Source organism: Melopsittacus undulatus, chromosome 2 (assembly GCF_012275295.1).
Source record: "Melopsittacus undulatus isolate bMelUnd1 chromosome 2, bMelUnd1.mat.Z, whole genome shotgun sequence".
Taxonomy (NCBI): Eukaryota; Metazoa; Chordata; class Aves; order Psittaciformes; family Psittaculidae; genus Melopsittacus; species Melopsittacus undulatus.
Genome location: NC_047528.1, coordinates 83,892,637 through 83,918,825, shown reverse-complemented (window position 1 = coordinate 83,918,825; position 26,189 = coordinate 83,892,637). Strand labels below are relative to the sequence as shown.

The 26,189-nt window shown below is 35.8% G+C and overlaps 1 protein-coding gene across 1 annotated transcript in view; it reads left to right on the top strand.

Annotated features, from left to right (window-relative positions):
• DMD (dystrophin) overlaps positions 1–26,189 on the top strand; it is a 1,017,291-nt gene that overhangs the window by 81,072 nt on the left and 910,030 nt on the right. The gene's annotated exons all lie outside the window — the stretch shown is intronic.

The window sequence follows — 26,189 nt, the reverse complement described above, 5'->3', positions numbered from 1 at the left end:
CTCAGAAGCAATTGCAATCAGTTTTTCAGAGCAATTAGTGCTGTGGTTTTGAATGTTTCTAGGGTGCACCTTCATGGTAGATGTGGTGCAGGTATGTGTCTTTGAGAGTTACCAGGTGTGCTTCTAATTTTTGCCACTGAGATTAAGCTCATAGGAATATATCACTCTCTCAACAGACTAATTACAGGAATTGGCCAAAAATAACCTTGAGTGTTATTTTTTTGCAGACATCTGACAATGCAGGAACAGCACAATTGGGCAATCTGGGGTCTGCATCTTGCCTTCTCTGATTTTGCTGTGCTTCCCTATTCCATGACCAAGCCCTCCTTTTTGCCCTCCATGTCATAAATTTTCTCATCAAACATAAATTCAATTAATTTTAGTGAAAACTTGTGTGGGTTTATGATTGGGTTTTTTTTGTTTCTTTTTGTTGGGTTTTTTTTTTTTGAGTGAAAGAGGCCTGCCTCTGTGGTAAGCCATTTGGTTCCTCACTGATTCTCTTGGTATTTCTTCTATTTTACTTCACCTTCCAGAGCCATTCTCACTTTTCCACACTATGGTATGTTTGAAGGAAATGCTGAAGAAGAGTAATAGGAGAAGGACAGGGACTTCATCTTCTGTGTTCATTGCAGTATGATCCAGTAAAAATTGTGAGAAAGGGAAAAGGGTTTTTTCTGACTGCTCACCAGTGCACTGCCACATACCTCGTACTGAAATACAGTTGCCAGGTTCTTCTGATGTCTTCTCCCAGTTTAGGTATTTTATTCCTCTGTCTCTTCTTACAGGGGCTGGGATGGATTTGTTCCAGCCCAGGCATGTTTAATTTCCTTGCAACTCAAGGACATGGTGAGATGCCTCTCAAGAAAATAGCTATGACTAATGACTTCTAAATAGGTCTTGTACAATTAACCCTGTTCATATCAGTCATATTTTAGGGGCATTTATAGCTTTACAAAGGAGAACCTTATCTTCTTCATAATGACTAATAAATCAAGACTAACACCATTGGCTTTGAGTTGGAGGCAGCAGATGAAACACAGAAACTTACATGGCTTACCTTTTACTCTGTTTTGTGGCAGAATGCAGATGTTATGATTTTTTTTTTTATTAACTGGAAAAAATAAATCTATCTTGCCTAACTAATGTTATTCTATTACAGTTACAGTTTCAAACCAATAGGAAGAATATTTTTTGTAAGCCATCCTGTATGCTGCCTCTTGATGCAAGTTACCATTTAACCAATACTTTGGTCTTTCACGTGACTTTTATCACCTCTATGATCATTTCAGACATTGGAAGTGCGTTGTCACACATCATCTTGAAGAGAGTGGGTACAAAAGAGAAATTCATATTGGAGAAGTCTGTTATATCCCTTGCAGTGGGATAGGTAGCTAATATTTTCTAATATCTTCTATAGTTAAATTTGTTGATAGATGTTAAAGCATTAGTTGTAAATAGTTGCTGCATCAGAATTATTGGAAACACTTTCAACCTTATCTCTGTATGTCATGCACTGTTTGACAAAAATATTTGTATATGGTTCAGATGGAGGGAGCCTACTTTCATATTTATACAGTGCATACAACTGGATGGTGTTAGTAAAGTGTGTTGTGTTTGTTAGCATGCTAGTGACATTATCACAGACTTTCCGATATTATGTGATATGCTGTATATCTCCATGTTCTTCTATTTGTGTTCTCAATAAGTCAATGTTGTTCAGTCTTTTAATATTTTGTTACTTTATAGTGACAGAAACTCATTGGAAATATAAGTTTATTAAATCAGTAACCTGAAAAAGTACTCTATTTAGGTTAGTTTGTCTTCATTTTTTCTATATGTGTTTTGTTAGTGTGCAGTGAATGACGATTTTGAGAGAGAATCTTTAGGATGGACATATTCTGGTTAACCAGAGGGAATTGATTGTGGAACTTTCTTGTGAAACCTATGTGAATTTGGATTTCAGTCATTGTTTCTCAGATGGCAAAGCAATTACTTGTATTTGCTTGACTACTGTGGGCAGTTATGGACAAGGCTTCATGGCTTGGCTGGCTTGATGAGGTGGCTGTTCAGCTATTATTTTATTTCAGAAAACATTAAAGTGATTGTTCATTATATTAAGTAGTAACAAAGTTCTCCTCCCAACAGCAGATGCACGGCTATATATGGCCATTAGGATGTCATGTTTTGCTTGGAGGCTTTGAGAGGATAACAAAGATATTCTCTAGCAGTACAAGCTGGCTTTTATTACAAGTAAGGGAAAACTCCAAACCAGGTCAGGGCAGTCACAGAGGCAGTGGCTTATTTTTCTGCATGAAACTAATTAACTTTCTTTACTTCAAAGCTAATCTTTTAAGTGTAAGGAACTTGGTTGTATAAAGGCACTGGAAACTTGATTAACACATAAACAAGTTAATTTTGCCCAAAAGGAAACCCCACAAAAACTCTGTAGCGTTATTCCATGTTTCAGTGATTTGAAAAACAATCTCCCCAGCTCCCTGCCCCTTTATGAATCATTTGGACTTCAAGTGTAGTTTTGGGCTACAGTTTAATTAGTGACCCTGCAATTCTAGTATTTTATTAATTTCCAAACACCACTTAGGACATGATTTTTGTAGCCTCAGATATACGAGCAGTGTCATAAATCTATGGAATGAAAATGCTGAATAAGATGTTCTTCATAATATGTAGACAGGTTACTGAACTATAAATATGAATGTTTTTTGTTTATACAACAGTGTAGTAGTGACTTGCATTAAAAACATATTTTCCTTCATCACAGTGATAAGGTTTGATTTGTATCTCTAAGCATTACTTTCAAAGTATCATTGCCTGTGTCTAAAGACACACAAGAATCGGAAGTGAGTAGCTAACCCTGAGTTCTGTGTGCTTTTAAAAATTACAGATCCAGGGTAACGATATCATACTGAACATCTGGGATAGATGAAAGCTATATTTGGTAATAAGGTTGAGGTTTGTTTCCTGGATCCTGGATTCTATTTTGAAAGGGGGAGGAGGAAACTGAACAAAATCATGCTTAATAAGTACAGCACAGTAAGTGCTGAGGATGTACACTAAGATTTAAGACACAGTTTCAAATCTTTGCTGTGCTTTAGAAACCTAAGCTTGCCCAGTCCCTAGCAAGTGGGATCTTCTGCCTGGGTCTTCCTCACTGTTTTCCATGAGGACTGTTAGCTTAGGATACTGCACAGGGGCAAAAGTCCTTCACTGGCATGACAGATGTGGGAGTTATGGTAACCGATGCTGAATGATAGAAGTTGATGACATGGCATGAAGGCAGAATGAAAAGACAGTAGTTAGCTATCTTTCTAAAAAAGGAAAGAGAAAAGTTTAGGGGTTTTCCAGTCACTGACACGTACTGTGGCATTGAACCTGTTGCATGCAACTCTTTTTTTTTTTTTTAAAGAATGTTGTTATCCATGAAATCTGACGTATGCAGCTTTTTTTAAATTATTATTCATTTTACTTTTTTTTTTCTGGGGGGGGGGGGGAGGGATTTAGGAGTGACTTTGTATGAATTAACGCTTTTATTGCAGTCTCTTACCTGATGTTTTATTAACTCTCTCTACCAAGTTGAATTGTATGGACGTTTAAGCCAGCTAGCTTTATGGGGGATTCCTCCCCTTTCTAGCAGAGGTAAAGCAGAATTTTATTCCAACTTGTTGTTTAATTTTAATTGTGTAGAAATATCTTTGGAAAAGCTGCAAATATATTGCTGGTACTTAACTATCAGTGTTTTTTTTCCCATGATATGAGAAGATGAGAAGCTGAGAGGCTGCAGATCAACTTTTTTTTTCATAGAAAATTTCTAAATTCAACTAATTACACTGAATATCAGCTCTAATTAGGCCTGGAAAAAGGAAGCACTTTGGGAACAGGGTAAAAGGAAACCATAATTATTCAGCATACTCTGATACAGCCCTGCAAAAGGAAGCTAAGAATCAGAGAGATGCTGCTATGGTAATGCACATGCTAAACATGCATAATTTTAGCAAGTATGGTCATGAATTGCTGGAAGCAAAAGGTTACAGACAGTGAAGGCATTCTGGTTTTCAATGTCTTTTTGTATATTTTACATTATGAGCTGTGAGATATGTACAAATTTTAGTATAATGAGCAACACAGAATAGCTGTGAAATCTACCTACTTGGTTGTTCTTCACTTTTAGAAATTCACTTTGTGTTTTTCTTTAAGAGGATAACACAATGTGGGTGAGGATAGCCTGTGGGATTGAGAGCTATAGATTTATGAACGGGTGTTATATTATGTGTGGAAATTTAGATCCCCTTTACCTTGATTAGTCCCACATGTAACACAAGGGTTTATAAAGATTATATTTCCTCATTGGAAAAGACTTTAAGAAATAATTGGTGAAAACACAGAATAACAATCTTGCAGAAATACAGATTTCATATATGGACTTCTGTTTCCCCCAGCCAAACACATCTTTTAATACAGGGCAGTTCCTTAAAAAAAGGACCTTTGCACTGAGCGAATTGTTGATTCAGGGGGCTTGGAGTGAGGTGTCTGTGTAGTTTGTTCAGGTAAGCATACTATAGGCTTTTGGTTCCTAGGTAAGCTCCAGCTTTGTCTTTGGCTTCTGGTTTTGTCCTGTATGGGAATGCCATTGATTTGAAATGAACAAAATATTATCGCTGGCTTTTATAATAATCAGATCTGAGTATCTTACATTTATTGGTATAGGAGAAGTAATACTAGGATGAGGTCACAATAAATCTGGGCCTTATTCACTGTTGAGCCTTTTTTTTTTTTCTGTGTCTGGATTCCTGTGGGCACCCAGAGCTTGAGACCAAGTGAGAGCCCTCAGAATTGTTTGATCTCTACATATTTGCTAAGGAGCCCCTAAGGTCCATTGAAAAAAACAACATTTTAGTCTAATTTCAAACACTGGTAAGAAAGTACATGTTGTCTAGACACTTAATTATAAGTTTTCTCATGTGACTACCTATTAAGTTCTCTGAAGTATAATCATTAAATGGGAAGAGGAAAGAAACCTTTCAGGCATTTAAACTGTGTAGATCCAAGAAAAGTATGATTTTTCAAAGATACATCAGTAACACAAACTTTTAAATGTTTATTTACATTTTTAATATTTTAAAGGAGTTATTCAATTTTAACTGCAATATTCCATTTCATAAGTTACCTAAAACTTGGAATTTTGTGAAATAGTGGTTCATATGTGTCTGTTGCAAATATATGAAGACATTCAACCCTAATTCTTACCTTTTTACACTAAGAATAATCTCAGTAAGGACAATAGACTTGAATGTCTTGGATGTAAGAATTTCATGGCTGGTTTCTTTTTGTGTATGTAAGTTGGTAGAACAGTTGCTACCTGTGCAAAAATTTCTTTAATGAAATAACACTTTGTAGTAAAAAAACCCTCCACTTTTAATTATATATCAGGAACAGGTATTAGGTAGTCTGTTAAATAATGCTGAAAGCCTGCAGTCCTAACAGCACAGATGGCTGAGTAGCTTCGTAATTCCCAATCTTTTTTTTTTTTTTAATAAATGTGTATGTTGATACTGGTGCAACATATCTACATATTTGATGTTGTAAATCAGTGCAGCAAATTAATCACCATAGTAGTTCTTAATTTTTGAAAGCGTTGTATGACAGGTTTTAACATAGTGAGCCAAATTCTGTTGTCTTTCCATATTGGCATGAACTTAATTTATTCACTTAGTTTCACTAAGATGGTTTCAGATCTATTGCAAAGTTTGAAAAGGTAAGGCCACAATAAATTCTGTATCCACTTAAATAATGCAGTTTATAAAAGCTGAATTAATGGGAATGCTTTACTTGAGGAAAAATAGATGTTTAGTAAGTGATTAGTTAAAAGGTTACTATTTTGGGCACTGTTAAATTGTATACATCTGCTTGAAATGCTGTACTTAGCTTTTGGAGGTTTTTGTTTATGAACAGACTACAAATTTTTTCAACACATTCATCATCCACAATTACTCAAATTTCAGTGAATAATTATTAACACATTGAAGATTTGCAAATATTTGTAGTTCTCAATTCATATTTTGAAATCACCAGTACTAATTCCTCATCTGAAAGTCAGCTTTAAATTAGCCGGCATAATATGTATTTCCAATTATGTTTTCAGAGCTACATTTTAAGCTGTAGAATTCAGTCGAAGTTTTACACACACAGAAAATAGAAAATTGAGGGTTTATCTTTCTCCATCAGAAACATATGCAACAGTAGAACTTAAGTGCATAAATATTATTAGTACAAATATTTCATCAAACTGAAGCTTTTCAATGGAGTGAATATTTGCAGTGCTTTTTCAATATGACTGATACCTTATCCATTAGCATTTGTCTCTTGATTGGTATGCTATCTGGTGGCATCTCAGAATATTAGACTGCTTGCAGATCTTAGGCAATTTTCTATTTGTTAATTAGTTAAAATCAAATTGCATGAAATCCTCAGGCTTTTATTCTTCACTGATGATGCAAGTGAAATGGACAGCTGTGAACCGAAGTTAAACCTGGATGATTAGGGAATGGTGTCTTCTTGCCACAACAAGGAAAAAGCCTTTGAGAGCAAATCAGCAGCTGAGTTGCAGTTCTCATCCCTTGGCTTCCCTTGTTTTCTGCCTGGCTGTGCTGTGGGAAAATCCTTTTGTGAAGTCTGTTGTATCACTAGAACCTTTAATGCATATAGTAATAAACTCAGCTAAGTTAGCTTGAGTCAAAGTCTAGCACAGGTAGCTTAGAGAAGGTCTGGTTGATTATCTGGGTATGGCAAATTGGACCAGATCAAGAATTCTGCTTTGAATCTGTCTGGACACATAGATATGAAAAAAAAATCCCCATGTATGCTTTCTTGCACTTGTTGCTTATCAGTGAGTAAACCAGCACATTTTAAAAAGGTAGGGTTTTGGTACCATTTCTTAGTATAGAATTTCAGAAACGGGCCTCTGTCAGTAGAAATATATAACTTGTCATTTAGGAATATGTAATGTAGGTGTGCATGTATGCTTAACATATAGAAGTAATTTTCAATCTGTTAGTCAATGACTCTTGTGTCCTCCCAGTTCACCCTTTTTGCAAAGGAAGCAACAGTAGCTATGTCTCATTATGGAAGCTTATGCTGTTATTAGTAGAGAAACTAGTACAATGATACTGCAAGTATAGTTGGATTTGTTTAAATGTGACAAATGATACTTGTTGACTTTGGTAACTATTAGTATATAAAATATATTGGAATTAAGTATGACAATGCTAGTTAGGAAGTGGAATATTACAGAAAATGGAACTGAAATTAAAAATGCACTTTATAATGTCAAGAAACGCCACTTTTAATTTTCTTTTGAAGTTTTGAAAGGAGCTTGGAGTACTTATTTAACTCTTAGTTCTAACTGTATTAAGCAATTAAAAGAATAGACTGGGCAATTTCATTGTATTAATTAAATGTAACAATGGTACTCTATTCAAATGAGAGATAACATTTAAATCAATAGAGGGTTTTCTTCCTTACTATAAAAGAACAATGTGTATTTCCAGCAGTTTCTCTCCTTAATAGTAATTCTACAGATGGATTCACTTTTTGACTAGGAGTATTTTCATCCATTTAATTAATGAAATAGCATAGCCTTAACAGTCTTTTTTACAACTCTGTTAATAACTGTTCATGTAAATTAAGAATAAAATATCTTCTCTCCATCTAATTTTATGGTAAAAAACCCAAACCAACAACTACGACAACAAAAACCCAAACAGAAAAACAGCATATTTTTTGTACATGTCTCCTATAAATGCAAAAGCATTTTTCACTTCTTCAGATGTTAGTGGTTACGCTGGTTGCATCAGGGAACTCTTGGGACTCATAGCCATGCTGCTTGCTGCTTCAGCAGGTGCTTCACCAGCAGTAACAAGAGATATGCATAAATTGCTCAGGCGTTTTAAGTCTTCAGCTAAACAGTCAGGCATTTTCAAAGAATTTCTGCTGGGATTACATCTGCAAAGTAACCCAAAACTCCTGACTGCTGGGGCTCATTACTTGAAATACTTGTTGATAATTGGCTATTTCATTATGAGTCTCCTGTACCTTGTACATAAATCTTGCAGAAAAATGCGGAGGCACTAATTAATCTCAATGGTTGAGGATAGTAGTTTGCAAAAAAATGTTCAGGGGTGGGAAAGATACACATGGTCTGTAGCCTTTGTTACATATAACAGCTCTCAGAAATGTAGTTCATGCGTTTTAACTTTTAAGCCTAATTGCAGTTTGTAAAGTGAAGATGACAGCTGATAATAACACTGAAAAAAAAAAATCCAAACAAAAACCCCCAAAACTGACAACCAAATTGCTGCAATCAAATAAACAGTAAAAAAGCTAAAAAGAGCTGCTTACACATATAGGTTAAAGTTTATGTTCATAGATTAAATCATGGGTTAAGGTATAGGAACTACATTTAATGCTCACTTCAGTGTCATTAGAATTGAAAATCATGTTCATAAATACTTAAAAGTGAGGAGAACACTTTGAAGAGTTTAATAAGTCATCAAACATCATTTCATGTATGTGCCATCTTTCAGAAATATATGGAAAGCTATGTTAGCATATCAGTAATATAGAGATGTGTCTGCTTTGAACACTTGCACAAGTGAAGATCACATATGTGATTATTTTGCTTCTATCTCAACCAATCCATCAGAGGGCTCTGATGCATCTGAAAATCAGAACTCACCGCAGAAGCTTCAGTACTTTAATCATATATGTCTCTGTATATATGTGTGTATATATATCTGTCTCGGTTTCTTGGGTAGTCTTTTGAGATACATTTCACTTGATAGAAATACTGCAAAATTTAAATGTGGATGCATTTGAAAATTATCTCATGATTTTTTTTTATTGTTTGCAATTTGCTTCTGAATCACTTCACTGATATCTTTGTTTTTATAGTCTTATGAATGTGCATAGAAAGTCGGTGTTAATTAACAGTCAGTTTGTCTAGCTGAATTCTAATTTTGTGGAATTAAAATTAATTCACCTTCAGTTTTTCATTCTTGTATCATGGTCTGGTATAAGCAAGTACACAAAATGTTAATACCTGGAATGTTTTTGGCAGTAATACTTCATTATCTAAAGCAGCATCTAATCTCAGTAATAATTAATTCTGTTAAATAACATCTAATCTCAACTCTTAAACTTGTAAAATGCTTACATTTCTGATAAGGCTTGCAGTAAAAATCAAAGCCAACTCTTGAGTATTTTTGTCTGCCAATCTCATGTTACTTAACAAAGAAACATTTTCAAAGATGCAAAGTTCTATGGAAAATATAAATCAAGAAAAAAATAATAGTAGCCTGGTAAGGCTATTGAACTTTACAAACTGATAGCGCGCTATAGTTCACAGAATCCCAAGGGTTGGAAGGGACCTCGAAAGATCAACTAGTCCAGCCCCCCCGCAAGAGCAGGGTAACCTAGAGTAGTTCCATACTATGCTTATTTTTAGCATTGTATTTCTTTTAGTATTGTACTTGCCAGTTATCTGTGTTGTTTAGTCTGCCAAGACTGTAGTCCTCACTAATGATAGTAGTCCAGCAACATGCATCATTTCAAGCCATGACACTGCTTTTTCCTCTTCTTATAACCAGGAAGGTGACTTCTTTGCCAAGTATGTGTGAAATAGGAAAGTTTTTTTTGTCTGTTTGTTTGTTTTTTTCTGTCCCTGCAGTACTTTCTGTTTTTCAAAGTAGAAATATACACTAGGTTTCTGTATATGTTTATGTTCTAGCAAAACCCTAAACTACTGGAGCACTGTGGGAAATGTCTTGACAGTGCAGTAAATTGAAAAGTAGATGTACATCTGTTCCATTTTAAAAAACAGCCAACCCTTAAATGCTTGCCTTAAATCAAATCTATTTAAATTAAAAAATCAACAGCAAAAAGGAGATAACTTAACTGTTTCTATTTCCAGGGCTATAATAAATTTCAGTTTTTAAAGTACTTAACTTTTGATAATAAGCTGTCATACAGGTTTGTTGAATGGTATGTCACTGAAGTCATTCTCATATTTTGTGTGAAGTTTATGTGGTACAAGCCAATGATGATAGTGAAAAATACTACAAAAACTTTGCAAAGAGCATTAAGCAAATGAAAATAAGAACAATTAGTATGCTCTTCTCCGATTGTTCGCTATTCATCGTGAATCTGGAAATCTCAGACATCTGACTGTGTGTAAAGATTCAAAAAACTTTGTAAATGAAAACAGATGTCTCATACCATACAGTTTTATATTACAGTGTTAATGTACTTCTATAGAGGCAAAATTGAAAATTAAGTAATATTTCTATTTATTGTATTTTTTTAAATGTAATTCCTTACTTTTTCCTTGAAGATAATTTAAGACACGTTAAAGTATAGTCCTAGTTTTAAGATCTGTTATTGATATTGTTTCTGTGTCCTGCTTCTTCTCCTGCTTCAGTGCTGTTAGCACTGGAAATTATTTTCTCATAATCACATTTCATGGTAAAATGGGAAATGACCACTAAATTTTTCTACATTTAAGTTAGTAGTGAGACTCACTTTGTTTAGTTCAAAAGTTTACTCTGTGTTCTGGGTAATTCCTTACAATGTATAAAACCTAGCAGGAGGCAAATACCTACATTTTATTCTATTATATAATAACTACATACCCAGTTACAAACACAACTTGTAAGCTTGCTTCGCATCTTTGAGTATGGTTTAGACAGAAATGTTTGAAAAATAACAAATTATGTACAATCTTCTCCTTAGCTGTTAATTGAATATGGAGAACTATGTATTCCTTAAGTTCTTTCTTCAAGAATGAACTGCAAATAGAGGAGGAATGTCCAAGACTTCAGATGTACTCCATTTCATTTTAACCAATAAAATAGAAATGAAGAAGAGAATTTTTAGAGTTATATTTGCATTGATTTAAATGTGACAGTCATGTCAATTTGTCCTTTGTAAGTTGTTTCCTATTACTTAGAAATCTTTTCCATGTTATTTTTATTACTCTGGCTGCCTACTGTGTGATTATCTGCTTGTGCCATTGTAAGAATTGCAGTATTTTTAATTTCCAGTAGTATTTGGTTATAAACTCTCTAAATCCTGCTGTGATGTTAGGTGGAGCCTGAATGTCACAGAAGCATTGTTTCTGATGGCTAATTAGATAATCCAAGTGATTTAACCTCTGTGTGTCATTGTCATCAAGCTGATGATGCTGATGAAGAATGCCTGACAATTAGTGATAAAGAAATACCAAAATAACATAGTCACTATTTATATGGGTGTTAAATTTATTGTTAGGCATTGCAAATATTACAAGAGTAGCCAACTCATTCCTCACTTCTCAAAATTCTCAAAAATATACTTTCCTTTTGGTCTTTTGTTTGCCAAAGAATACTTTGGGAGTTGAGTAAAAGGAGCAAAACACAGAAGTCATTCTAATTTTCTTAATACTGATTCTCACTGAATTAGCCTAAAGGTCCATCTAGCAGTAATGTGAAACAAGTATCCTTTGTGTGGTAGATAATCCCTCACAGCACATGGAGGTAATTAGTACTGGAGCTAAGTACTGCCTCAGGATATGTATGTTCAGATGCATCTGAATACCTTTCCACCATTTTTATAAATCTGCATTTATCCTTTTACACATTTGGACCAAGGATTTTGTATGCTTGGAGTTCCACAGTGCAAGTGTGAACTACATAGAGAACAGGTAACCAGATTCACATTTTGGTCTGTGAAAATATAAAATAAAGAGTGTGCAAAGGAAGTGTATTATTAATAAATTATAGAAGTTTAAAGAAAATAGTAATTACACTTGATTTGAGCAGGGGAAAAGGAAATATATTCTCTAATGGTGCACACATTGAACTATTTGTAAGTGCTATCTAAACTTCCTGATAAATAATGGTTAAAGTACTTGCCCTTCTCTAAGCCTGCTGAATCCCTCTGGGGTTGTGAAGACAGTAACTGCATGCAGCCCTTCAGGTATGGGCACACCAGACTTTTGTAGGAATTAAATTGTTCACAGCACGTGTGGGGATGCCCCATATTGAGTGGCTTTTTCTTTTTTTTTTTCTTTTTTTTTTAATGCTTTTGTATTGACAAGTCCGTTTCAGAGAACTGTCAAGAATGACTTCAGGACCTCTTTCATATATTCCTCTTCTGGACTTGGTGTCATATTGGCATTGTTTAGAACAGTTTTCCCTGGATGTACCATTTTGTCTTCAATGTAAATGGCTATCTTTTTGCTGGCTTAATCAGTTTTGTGAGGGCTTCCCAGACTACATCACCTCTGGATGATGTTCCAGACATTTCATGGCCTGAATGAGCCTTCCATTTCCTCCCTCACTAGGGTGCCTGGAGGTGCCATCTGTTGCCTTGTCTTCATCCTGAAAAGTCTGTTAAGCCTTACCCTGCATAACAGACACTTCCATCTTAACAGGAATGGAAGTAAAATATGCTAGTGTGTAATTCCCAGGATCCTCTCTGGAGCCCTGTTTATGGGTTCTGCAATGGCAACCCCCTACTGCATTGGTTCAGCTCTATTTATTAATGACAAGTTATGTGCCTTGGCCATCTATTTTTCAGTTCCTCATTGGTGTTCCCTAAGAAGTCTGAGCATGTCTACCAGTCCTGGTGACTTACAGTCATATAACATACTAGTATGGCCTCTCTGTTTGTTGCAAATCGACACAATTTCTCTGAACAACCTGCTACAAAGAACACGTCAGGAGTGGGATATCCTCAACAGTAAAGATCAACACAAAGGCCAGTGTTTCCATATAGCCTAATAATCCCCCAGTACTCATCCACCAGCTATTCTGCCTGGCTTCCTGCTTTTTACATACTTTTTAATACTGATACATGTAGCCTATTCAGGGATGCAGATCCTCCTCTCTCCTGCATTTTCAGCCCTTTTAATTTCCTGCTTACGTTTTAGAACTAGTGTTGAAGTAGCTGAAAGTTTTGTCTTTGCTTTGTTTAATATTGCATGTGCTTGTCGACTGACATTGGTGGTGGTCCAGTTTGCTTTTCTTTTTTGGGTTGTGCAGTTATTCAGACGCACACTCAAATCTTAGCTCCATTTTGAGTATGGGATTTATTTCATTCAGCTAGATACAGCTGTTTGAGATTATGGAATTGAAGCTCTAAAGAATTACAGAGTAATAGAGCTGTACTTGTTGGATATTCAAAATAATTATAGCTTAAGATCTTTTAGTAGCTGTCAAGGCCACAACGTGATAGTCTCATGTGGAGATCTGGGATGTGTAGTGGAAGAGCAGTTGATTGGAACATTGCCTCCCTTTACGAAGGGAGATATTTACAAGGGTCTGATAGAAGGGGTTTGTGATCCCAAGGGCAGGGGGAGTGGGGGGCAATGTCTCTCTTGGTGATGTGTTTTTTCTTCCTTCCTTCCCTCCCTCCATTTGCCAGCTTGTGTGTTTTCTACCCTGCACAGCCCTGAATGTTTTCTATTGGTCTTTTGTACAGTCCTCCAAGGTAAAAACCAGAATTTCAGTACCAATAGCTATTCCACTTCTGTTTCTCTGTTAGGATGGATGTGATCAAAATATCTATGTATTTTGATTAAGGTGCCTCTAGAAGGCATTAGGCTACAGAGAAAATTACTCATATTTACTGTGGCAAAAAAACATCAGTATAGAATAACAATATGTTTCTTGAATGTAGTTTACGATCTTGTGAAATGTCACACTTGCCATGAGTTGTCTAGACTGGAAAAGAACAGCTGTAAAAAGAATGACAAATAGGTATTTTTCTTCTTTTTCTGTACTGAATCTATATTAAGGAGGTGCAGCTTCTCTTACTAGAGCTGATGAGTTGGCACTGAACTGAAATAAAAATCAATGTTTGTAATAGGTAACTGTCCTAACATCAATACTAATATTTCTTAATCTTCACTTAATGTTATAGACACGAAATCCTTTAGTGCAAGCAGTTCTAAATAACGTATGAATTAAAAAATCCTTGCTCAATATATGGAATACATACAGTCAGTGAATATGTTAGTTATCTCAAATGTTCATGTCTGATGCAGCCAGAAAATCCTAGTTTCAGTTGGGAGGGCATGAAATCTTCATGAACTAAATAAGTAATCTGTGCTGCTATTGCAAATATTTTTGTAGCTTCCTCAGACAATGCCCACTTACTGAGATGAACAGTGCTCATCTTAAATTTTAATGCATATTTCACTGGTGCTTCAAATATTGTGATGGGGAGCGATCATTTCAAGTAGATGTTACAAAATCTGATGATCTTACCTTTCTAAAAATTGCTTCTGCTTTTGCTTTTCCCCCTTCCAAAGCATGGAAAAAATTACTCAATATATAGAAAAAGGAATTATGTGTCTGCTCTTTCTTCCTTGGTATCTCAGTGTCTTTTTTCCTTTAATCTTTTTTACCAATTCTTTCTACTCCACCCTCACATGATAGCTTTAATATGTTGTGCTTTATCCCCATGTGTGAATGAACTCTGTGTCCAGCCCCAAACTGAACATTCAGATTTAGCAGATGCCAGTGCAATACTCACAGGTAAATGGGTTGTGAATAGGATTCCTTACTGCTTTCAGTTAGTTCCTTAGAAAACTTGAAAATAATCTGAGAAGTATCTGCAGAGTTGTGAACAATCTGCTTAATAACACGTAGCAAATAATGTTGTTCTGGTGTTACTATAGACATTAAAATGTTCATAAGTGGGACCTATGCCTGACTGCTTAACAAAAAAAAAAATGCATCTTGTACCTCCCCAAATGTATCCTTGGCTGCCTGCTTCTGGCCATAGTACTTGACAGACACATACTAGACCAGGAACTAAGGCAGTGCATTGCAGAACTTAATAGACAAGGATGGTATGTTACCTAAAGAGCTTCTCTTGTCTATGATGACATAATTTCTAAATCTTATAATGCCTGTTTCATATCATGATAGTTTTTTCCTCACTCATTCCTGGGGAAAACAAAGGGTCGAAACTATTGATTGCTCTAGGCACATTACTGAATTCTGACTTCAATACATTCTGTTTTAAAAATACTATAAAGTATGTTTTCCTTGTAGTGGTGGTCACCCTATTTGTGATGAAGAGTTAAATTGATTTCTGTTGTGCTTTCATTTTCCAGTATATTAATAACAAAAAGAGGCAAACACCTCCTCCCCTCCATGCCTTCTTCCAATTTGAATGTTTTTTCTTTGTGCAAGGAGCTAAATGGTCGCTTCCCAGCAAAAGCTAATGAAAAATAGAAGCTTCATAAAAAAGCTGAAGGAAAAACAGTCTACAGAAAACACTATGATTGTTAGCAAGGTGTTGCTTATGAACTGTCAGAAATTCAGTGGCTTTCTCTTTCCTTTCAAGAATGCTTGAAAGGTATAGAGGGTAGAGGATGCATGTTTAACATGCTTTGCAATCCAGGTTTTCTATCAAGTGCTGGTATTTAGACTTTTACCTGATTTGAATTATCTTTCACCTGTGTGAAACAGTGCAGTTTTCCCAAATGTAGGGTAATAAGAGGAAATGATGTTTAGTATATCAATATATTAAACACTCAGACCCTAATGTGTATTTCTGAAAATTTAAGATCCTTTAGTCAGTTGTGCAATTGAGCCATTTCAAACAGTATAAAGTAGCTGTGAAATTAGAAGGGGGCTAGAGGAATTAAATTTGTCATGGTTTAAGCCTTATCGTCAAGTCAGCCACACAGTCACTCTCTCACCCCCCTGCCCCCCACCTACTTGCCCTCTCCCTGTTCCTAGAGGGATGGAGAGGAGAATCAAAAGAATGCAACTCCCACAAGTTGAGATAAGAACAGTTTAGTAACAAGGTATAACACAAATCACTACTGCTACTAAGGATAATAATAATGATAAAGGAAATAACAAGGGAAGAGAATACAACACCTCACTACCCACCGACCGATAAGTTACCCCACCCAGCAGTGAACTAGCCCTTCTGGGTAACTCTCAGTTACATCTTGGGCATGATGTGCTGTGGTATGGAACACCTCTTTGGTTAGTTAGGGTCTGGTGTCCTGTCTCTGCTTCCTCCCAGCTTCCCCATCTCCCTTGCAGAGCATGAGGCTCAGAAAGTCTTTGGTCAGACTGAATATTTGAGCATCGGTTTTATCAGTGCTGTTCGCAGGCCAAAAGTCAAAACCACAGCACTGCACCAGCTACCAAGAAGGAGAAAAATTACTGCTACTGCTGAACCTAGGACAAAGTTCTATTCTGTTAGTTCCCTCCCCACCCCCTGTCCATTTGATCGTTATCAGCAGGGACATTTTAAACCTTACTCTTTGACTATCCTTTCTTTTCTGTCCTTGAAAGTGATAGTGGGAGGAGGGTAAGAGGCCTGACAGTGTGCAATCTGTAACAGTCCTTTGTCAATGAAATAAATCACAACTTTGATTTAGACACGTTCATCATTACTTTGGCTACTTTGAGTGAGGTGAAAAAAGGAATGGAAAACACCAATCACTTACCTTTCATTTTTACACTGTGCTTAGGGGCATGTTTTCTTTTCTTTCAAAGTATTGCAAATAGTGTATAATTAGGTAAAGCCTAGCTGTGGGCCAATGTTATCAGCTTTGCTAAGACAGTATTTTCATTGCAAGAACAGTGTGTGTATTATAAACAATTGCATATTAACACCTTGGTCCCATTAATTGCAAACTTCTCTGATACATTTCTCAGTGGCAGCTTCTACTAATTAACTCAGACACTAATTGGGTCAGATGAAATAAAGTAGACAGCAGTCACTCAAGCACACAAGAACAGCCTGTTCTCTAATTGCTTTCGACAGAGGAACAAAAAAGGAACTTGAAATATTACAGGCAAGTGCTAGCCATCACTGAGTACTTAGTGTGGATATTTCTAATGAATATTTTAGCAAAAGCTGAAACAAATGTTTGTTCTTTAAGTGTGGTTAACCCATCCTCCTTTCTGTCTTCTGCATGTGTGTGATATGAATTTTGATGGTCTTTGACCATGTGAAATTTGGGAGGTTTTTTGGGGGTTTTTTGTTTGTTTTTTGGGTTTTTTTTTCTTTTTTTGCATAGAAGCAAATCTGAAAATCTGAGAAAATGCTTTTTTTTTTAAAAAAAAGCTGTTTAAAACTTTGCAACTATGTATCACTAGGTGGCATTTGCTGAAAACAGTACAGCAATTCATTTTTACATCAGAAGCTTGTGTGAAACACTAGGTACTGGTGTTGTGGATTAGAGTCTGATTACATACTTTAAATCCTGAGGCTTCTTTCAGCTTCATTTGTTATTAGTGAACAGTCTGTTATTCGGAAAGTTGTGGGCTCCTATTTCCTCTTTTTGATGTATGCTGCTTTGACTGGCTCATGAATAAATCTTACTATCCTTGGTCCCTTGTTCTTTATTGTTCACATTTGACCACAAACAGAAACCTAGACTGTAAAGATCTCTAGCTAAGGAAAGACACGGTCAGACTAACAGTAAGCATGTATGTTCAGTTTTCTGAACAAAATTAAAGGCAATTGTGCATTTTTCATATAAGTTGTAAATATGAGAACTGTGGATAATTTTACCTAGTTACATAACTTTGATTTTTTTAACATTTTTTAATTATTCTCTATTAATACTCCCATGCAGTGTCTCTATCATGGCTTACTCTGAGGTAGCCAATTAAATGCTGATTTGTTTTTTTAAGTTTAAAAAAAAAAACATAATCCCCCAAGAAACCTGCAACCTCTGTGTCCTGGCAAGGAAAGTTCACTTTTGGAGTCAGATCCTTTACTATACTTTTCCTCTTTACAGTGCATATAACAACTCTCCTTGTAGAAATCATAAAGGCCAGAGCCATCTGAAATTGCTGAAAACCAAGTTTCTTATTTTGTGGAGATTTTCTTTTTTTTTTTGTGACGTTGCTGAAATACAGGATCTGCCAGTGCTGGTGTGTTTTTTTTTGTTTTTTTGTTTTTTTGTTTTTTTTTCTGGTATGAATCTTTTCCCACAGTGGTGACAGGAACATTTATAAAGCTGGGGTTTGCTTTGAGACAGCATGGTAACTGCAGCGGAGGGGAGAGCGCTTGCTTCCACCTTAAATTAGTTTCAACAATTCTCAGGTCATTGCCAGAGGAGTAATGACACTTATGGGTTGCCACTGAACACACTGTATAGGCAAACCAATTTTATTAGTCCTTAAGTGATGAGGATTTTCTTGTTGTTGGCTGTGTGTTAGGGCTTGCAGAGGAACTGCTGCAGCCTTGCCTACCTGTTTGTGCCTGTCAATCTGTCCAAACTCTGCAGTCCTTCTTCCACAAGAGCAGAGTATGAAAATATGTGTGTGCTCTGAGGAGGGAGAAAAGAAACAATAAATAGATGATACTGTTTTTTTTTGGGCTAGCAATTGATCTGCTGTTAGCAATTCCCTATTTCTCTGGGAAGGGGCAAAGATGGATTAAATCAAGGACGTCTGAAATCAGAGTTAATACAGTTAAGACATATTTAATCTGTTTATCACATTAGTCACTCTCTGAGTTAAACCTTTTAGATTGTACCCTTGTTTTTCCAAGTCAGACAAACAACCAGAGATGGGACTGAGCAGCAAATGTTGTTTCCTTACTCTGAGCAGAGTGTGATCTCTCTGCTGAGTGACCTTACAAGTCCTTAGCAGTATTTAGGAGATGAAAGAATCAAAGGATCCTTCATCACCTGTTTCAGAAATTGCAGTTTTAGGTTGTGGAGTTCCAGTAGGTTTTGTGTATAATAGTAGTAGTAGTAAATCTGTATGGAAAAAGGTATCCCTGTTGATTTTCTGTAGCACTGCACAATGTCTCTTCAGCTTCTATTATGTGCTTCCTTAATCTGTAAAAAAGAAATAAAATTTCTTTTAATCCAACAAGAAATAGGAAGATCTTTTCCTCAAACTTATAAATTTGAGAAGATGAAATTAGTATCTGTGAACTCCTCTTACTTTTCTTTCATATTTTAGTAATATTGGTAACTTCCCCAAATTTTCTTTGGATTTGTGCTGAGGTTGATATAGTTTCTAGCACTAAGCGGTTTTTTGTTTTCTTTTTTATTGTTTTTATTGCTTTTAACAGGAAACAAAAGCTTATAAATCAACTTTCTTGTTATTTTGTCAAGGTACTTGGATGTCCTGGCAATACGGAGCATTGGAGAAGGCTTCTCAGGGAAGTGGTGGAATCACCATTCCTGAAAATGTTCAAAAACTGTGTAGATGAGGCCCTTAGTGACATGGTTTAGTGGTGGTTTTGGCAGTTCTGGGTTAACAGTTGGACTTGATGATCTTAAAGGTCTTCCTTTTCCAACCTAGTTGATTCTGTGATTGTATGATTTCAGTGGTGCCTGCCAAAAAGTTGATAATATAGTTTAGTCATATAGTGTGCTGCAAGTTCTAGAAAGCTGCAGTGATTTAAGCTGCTATAGCAGTTCTAACCAGCATAGAGGTTTAACTGAAAGTAAACATGTTACCTCAGTTTAGCACGTAATAGATCATCTCCAGCATTCAGAAAATACTACTAAATTGATGGTATGATGCTGAAATAGCATGCATTTTTGTTAATATGTTAAGCCTATTTTTTGTTTGTTGATGAATGTATATGTTATTGAAAAATAGATAATAAAGGATACACTGTTTATACACAGCTGAATATCCAAATGAATTATTATATATTTCCATGTAAAGATAAGTCATAGGCTGAAATCCTTCCTTTTTGAGCACCAGTTTCTCAGGCAGAGATAGGTTTGTTCTTTAATTTTGGTGAGTGACTTACACTTCACAGTGAAATCTTACGTATTGAAGTAATGCGGCTTCTTTGGTTTCATTTTAGGAGTGATTTCCGCCTGGGAAAAACTTTCTGGGTCCTGGATCCAACAAAATTTCTAGTTAGGGAAGAGGAAAAGAAAATCAGCAAACAGAATCAGTAGAGCTTGTGTTTGGAGAGCTGTCAATAACTAGGAGACCAGGGTATTTCTGGTAGAGTGTGGTTCAAAACTCTTTCATGTCCTTATTGAAAGCCTAAGGCAAGGGTAGATGGCCAACATTTGAGGGGAATGTCTTGACAGTTAGTATGGTATCAATTGATATGGGAGAGGAAAGTGCTGCTACTCCTTCCCATGCTCTTATGCCAGTGATGACAAGAAATGCGAAATCAGGGTCATCTTTCTTTGGGTTTTGGTTTTGTTCTATTTTTTGAGTGTAAACAGCTATGTCATTAGGCACTCAACAGCCAGCCAGCAAGAAGCAAGCTACCAGCCCATGGGTCTTCAGGAGGTTATTCTCTATTAACAGTTCTACTCCTTCCTCCTGAATCAAATCCATAGACAGGGAAATGTATGATCAGCTCCCTAAGTGTGTTTTCATGTGATAGACCAGAGGAGGACTAGACCAACTGCTGGGAATACCATTACCAATATATGAATTGGAGCTGAATACCACATGTTGTGTATACTTAAAATGTTCTGAAAATGTGAACTAAAATTCTGTTTATTGTCTTACTTATTTATTTATTTATTTTTTATTTATATATTATTTAATTCTATTGGAATTGTGCTCCTTCTTTTACCTTGGGAGTTGTACCTGCTGCAATTTATTTAGGGGAAAAGACTGGGAAATGGAGGGTTGGGGGGTGTATTTTTAACAAACATGCAGCAAATTTCTTTGTTCAAACCTAAGTCTATGTGTGCATTTCATCATGTCATTATTTTAAGGATCGTATCTAACTTGTATTATCCTGGTATTTTTGGATGCTACTCAAATCTTCTTTTTGGGGTTTTTTTGTTTGTTTTGGTTTTGTGTTGTTTTTGGTGTGTTTTTTTGTTTTGTTTTGTTTTTTTTTTTTTTGGGAGTGCTTAATGGCCTGGAGAGACAGATCACGCTGTGCTGTTTTGCTGTACATACTTGGGTGGTTCTTTTGTTCAAATTTACTGTTTCCCTGCCTATAACTTCTAGCTGCCAGATATCACAAGAAATGCTTTATCCCTTTTTCTTTCTCAAAAGAATATGTCTCTGCCTTTTCCCATCTCACTTTTACTTCTTTATGTCTTTTGCCTTTTTTTTTCCCCAAAAGAGGGAAAAAGTGTTTCCCTCCCCTTCTGTCTTTCATCCCTTCTTCATCTTTTAGTGTCGTTGTTCTTTTTTTTCCTTCTGTTCCAGACTAGTATTCAGTTGTGTTCTCCATCTTTTGTGCTGCTTCTGCTCTTTTTCTACCCAATAATGTCCATACTTGTCCTCAAAAGCACTCTTCAGTTTTTCCCAAAATAGGTAATTAGGCAAAGCTAGGTCAGAAGAATGAGATGTTATATAAACACTTGTAATGCCTTAAAGAATTAAAAAAAGAGGAAAAAGAAGTCAGGAAACAGGTTCCCTGACACATTTATAATGAGAGAACAATTCCAGCTAAAATAATGAGAAAAATAAAAGGCTTTTTCAGCGTGACATTCAGTCTAGGCCTATGGTATCAGTAGAAATCTTGTAGGTTGCGTTTAATAGCCATTCTCTCTTCTGTTCAGATCAACAAATAGAATCCCTCTTTCTGAGTTCCTGTATTTGAACAAGGGAATGGGGGAAAGCAGAGTTGAGATTAAGTCTTTTCAGTATAGTAATACCCCTCTTTTTTCCTAAATTTGCCATGAATTTTACCATGTCCTTAGAAAATGTTGATATACTATTTCTCAGAGGATTGAGATGTACTTTTTTAAAATTTATATATTAATGAGGGTTTTCTGCATACCGAAGTCTCCTGTTTCTGCTGAGATTTTGAATAGGTTCATCAGTATTTTGAGAAGCCTGTGATGGTCTGATTATGGTGATTTGACTCATGTTCCACAGTAAAGTCTCAAGAGTTAGCATAGGGAACAGGGAGTTATAACAGTATTCAGATAAATTCTGTTCATCAGTGTATTTATAGAAGATGGACAAATAATTGTATGTTACATATTGCCCTACATGAGCAATAGACTTAAAATCATTGGCTGTCTGTCAAAGCAGTCTATTGTATTTCCTGTCAGCTTGTGAATGTCTTGGATGACCTCAGTGACTAAAAATCAAAGTTAGTCCACTCAAATATCATTCAGTCATTGTATTGCATTGATTTCTTTTCTCCCTCTCAAATAAGCAAGAATGGGAAGGGAACATTTCTCAGCAGTTGCAGTTACTGGCAGAGTATTGTAACAATGTGATGGAAATCTCTAAGAATAGTGAGTTGATGGAGCCAGAGTATCAATAATGTGACTGTCTGTGGTCTCTTTTGTTCCTAGTGTTCCTACCAGAGCTGGTACTCACTCCCAGTCACTGAAGCAAATCCTGGCCTTTTCTAAATCTGCATTGTTTGGCTTCTAGCAAAAATAGCAATTCTGAGGCTTTTATTTTGTACAGTGCAGTTCCGATGAACCTGCAGTTGCAATGAATGAAGGAACTGACACCTGCCTTAAGATCATTGTTTCAAAGGTTTCAGCTAGTGCATGGGAATTCTTTTTTATTTATATTTTTTTTCTTCCTGATAGTTCCCAGTAGACAAAACATAGCTATTCCATTATTGTTCAACCCGAGTTCAAGGCAACACTGTGTAACGGAGTAAGACAAGTCTCTGGTTTTCCTGTTTGTGTTTCAACCTGTGTAAGAACTGTTTGCTCAAGACCACTCACAAAAGCAAGCCTCCTATCACTGCTAGTCTCCGCAGTGATTAAGATATTCCACACGTATTATGTAATGTCTTTATTGGCACCTTAAGGATGATGATTTGTTTCTTCATTTCAAATTAAAGGAGGATACAGCTCATTTCTCATACCCCTGAAGTGTTAGCATACTTTTGTTGAGTGTCTTCTAATTTTCAAAAATTGTCGGTACTACTTACTCTTCAGGAAAGTTTCCTAAGCCACTTAAATTGGTAATCACTACCTACATCTCTGGGAGGCGGAGTGCAGATGAGAGGAAAGATGTGCTATTGATTCATTCTCTATAGGAGAAGAGGCTGTGAAGTATCCATCCTTTGAAATATTAAAAAACAGACTCAGTGTGGTCCTGGACAGTCTGCTCTAGGTGACCTTGCTTGACAAGAGAAGTTGGACCAGATGACATCTAGAGGCCACTGCCAACCTCAACCATTCTGTGGGTCTGTGAAAGAATTATTTATTCATGTGTGTCAAGAGTAAGAGAAAGTGAAGATCCTCTAGAAAAAGAGAAAGATGCAAAGAGTGGGGAAGCTTCCCCCACTCCATGTTTTGTGTGGGAGAATGGCTTATATCATACAAATGGAATGATACAGTGACATATATAATGTAGGTTTCTGAACCTTGGTTCATTTAAAATCTGCTTGGTATTCATCAGCTCAGATTGTTTAAACACATTGCTTTGTATGACTTGCTAACACTGCTGTGTGTTTTTAGGACATGTCTAGAATAAACCAGATATATTAACTTTTTCTTTTTTTTTTGTCATCATCTTTCATTTGATATGTTTGGTGGTATTTGGTGAGGGGATGTTTTGAAAAAATAAGTGTAGTATACTAAGAGATGACAATAAAATACTGCACCTTTTTGGTGGAAAACAGAAAAGAACTTCATTTTAGCAGTAGGTTGCAAACATGAACTATTTAATAAAGGATCTAGGAAAGTTGTCTGGTAATCACTTGCAATTAATAATCTCGCCTTTCTTCTGCTGAATCCTGATTGCATGTTCTTTAGTGTTCTTCGGTGTACCACTTGTCATTATTACTCTTGCTACCCGATTAAATCTTAGAACTGTCCTTTGTCAGATTATAGCTCCATTAATACTTCACTTTCTTTCCTGGCTATAATTTCTTATGAACTCTAGATTGGAATAGTACTTTTAAAGTCAAATATGTAGTTAGCTAATTCAAGAGGTTTACATTCACAGTTGCATAGCTGGATGCTCATCCTACCAGAAATATCAGAATTATAAGATCCATTTGTGAATGTGTTCTAGTTAAAATGTGGTCTGTTCAGTGATACTTGAGGATCTAGTGCATAAAAATCAGATAAATTTCACAGGCCAGTTTTTTGTTTTTTTTTCCCCTGGAAGGCTTTCTATAGACTCATTTCTGAGTTCATTTTCTGGGTTGATAACCTGCAGAAAGGAGGTTAAGCCTGTTCCACTCTGTCCAGCATTCTGATAAAAGCATATTATTGCTTTGGGAGGTGATCATGTTATTATTGAGGTAAAGGAATTCTGGATCCATGCACTATTTCATGTTCAAATTTAGCCTGAAGGGAGGCAGTATGCTATTCTGTAGTTCTTCCAGCTTGAAAGAAAATAAGTAAACATACTGTATTCCTCTTGAACAGCTGAAGGAATTACCTGCCTGGCCGTTTGATTATTCTCATTGACTCACAGGAAAAACACCTGCAAGGGCATTCATAATTTTGCTGTTAAAGGATCTGTTATAAATAAAGGATTATGAAAGTGGCAGATGAGTGTTCCTGGCATGTTTTTACAGCACCCAGACAAATGTCATTCAGCTTCCACATCTAGCATTCAATCAGTAAATCTGGGTTAGGAGAACATATTTTTTTGAAAAATGTCATGTTTACTGTGGGGAAAACACACAGTACATAACCAAGACACTGATCATTTTTTAGGTTAGGAGGTTGTGACTAACAAATTGCTGTGGCTAGCAACTTGTCAGACCAAGCATCTAGAGATAAAAGTGCTTGGAATGATCTCTGTATAAAGATAACATCAGTGGAATAGAATTGTGTTTGCAAAAGTAACAGAGCATTGACTGAAATCTGAGTAAGTTTCAAACATTCAGATTGTGGGTTTAACTGTCATTTTCCCCTTATGGGAAAGAAAGCTTAATGGACACAAATTGCTGAATAGCAATCAAACCTTTGGCATGTATCCTTATGGGGAAAAAAGCTCCAAACACCACACACTGTTACCGAAAATAGTATTACAGTAGCCTGTGGTGGAAAAGTGAAAGTTTAAACAGTCTAAAAGAGGCTTTTTTGCCTCTTTCTTTCCCACTGCTAAATACCACATACTCTTCTTCTGCCCTGTTTTAAGCTTACATTTGGCATTTTTAACAGAGATGATTAAATAGAAATAGCTGTTTATATGTAATGTTTTACATTATTTTTTGAAGAAGTTTGTAATATAACATTATACTGATCTTCAGCCAACAAAATATAAAAATACCAGTTTAATGCAAGAGGTGAAGCAAGAAGCATTAATTATGATAGGTAGTAGTAGAACTCTAGAAAGTTTGTTGTAGCAAGCACTCTAGTGGCAGAATGTATATAATGATTGACTTCTATGGTATGTTTCTAATAGTACTATCATGTTGACAATCTCTTCATCATAGTCATGAAAACAATTAGAATATGCTCATTCTTGTATGCAGATTTTTTTTTATAATGAATTAGTTTTACAAATGCTAGTATTATTTTTTTCCTGAATATATTGTATTGTAGAGAATGGAAAACATTCTTGTGAAAAGCCACTTTTAAAGTGCTATTGGGATGAGGTTTTAAGAAAAAGAGATCTATTTGCATCAAAGAGATTTTCCATGTGTCCTTGGAGGGGTGGAGAGAGGGAAAAGCAATGTACATTGTTAATGCTGTGCATTTCTCATGTAGCTCATCCATACCTGACTTTCAAATGCAGATGAATCCATTAACATTATTAATTGCTGAACATTTCAGATGGGAATTTAATATCGCTTTTTATTTAAGAAAAGTAGAGAATTTTACTGCAAACCAAAAGGCAGGATTGAGTGAGCCTTATTTTACTATAAGCATTCTGCAGTGTTTTCCACATATGCCCTTTAGTTCTAGTCTGGTTTGACTTTGTCATAGAAAGGTTTGACCTTCAGTATTATTCCAGGGGTAATGCCTACAGATCTTATTGAGTAAATGCTTACTAGGTTCTAAGTTGAGGGCCTCTTTCTCTTCCTGCCTATGTAGAATTGTACCTTTGTGTGTTCAGTTCAGAATTGTACCTTTGTGTGTTCATTTAATTCTGCAACAAGACTTGACTTACAACTTAGATAAAGAAATCAAGGCCTAAGACCTGTAGATTTCCATCTAGATTTTTTTTTTTTGTATTAAAGAATTGAGAAGGACTTTCATGTATGGCTGAACACATGCACGGGTTGTTTGTTTTTGTTTGTTCTTTTTTAATTTCCCTTCT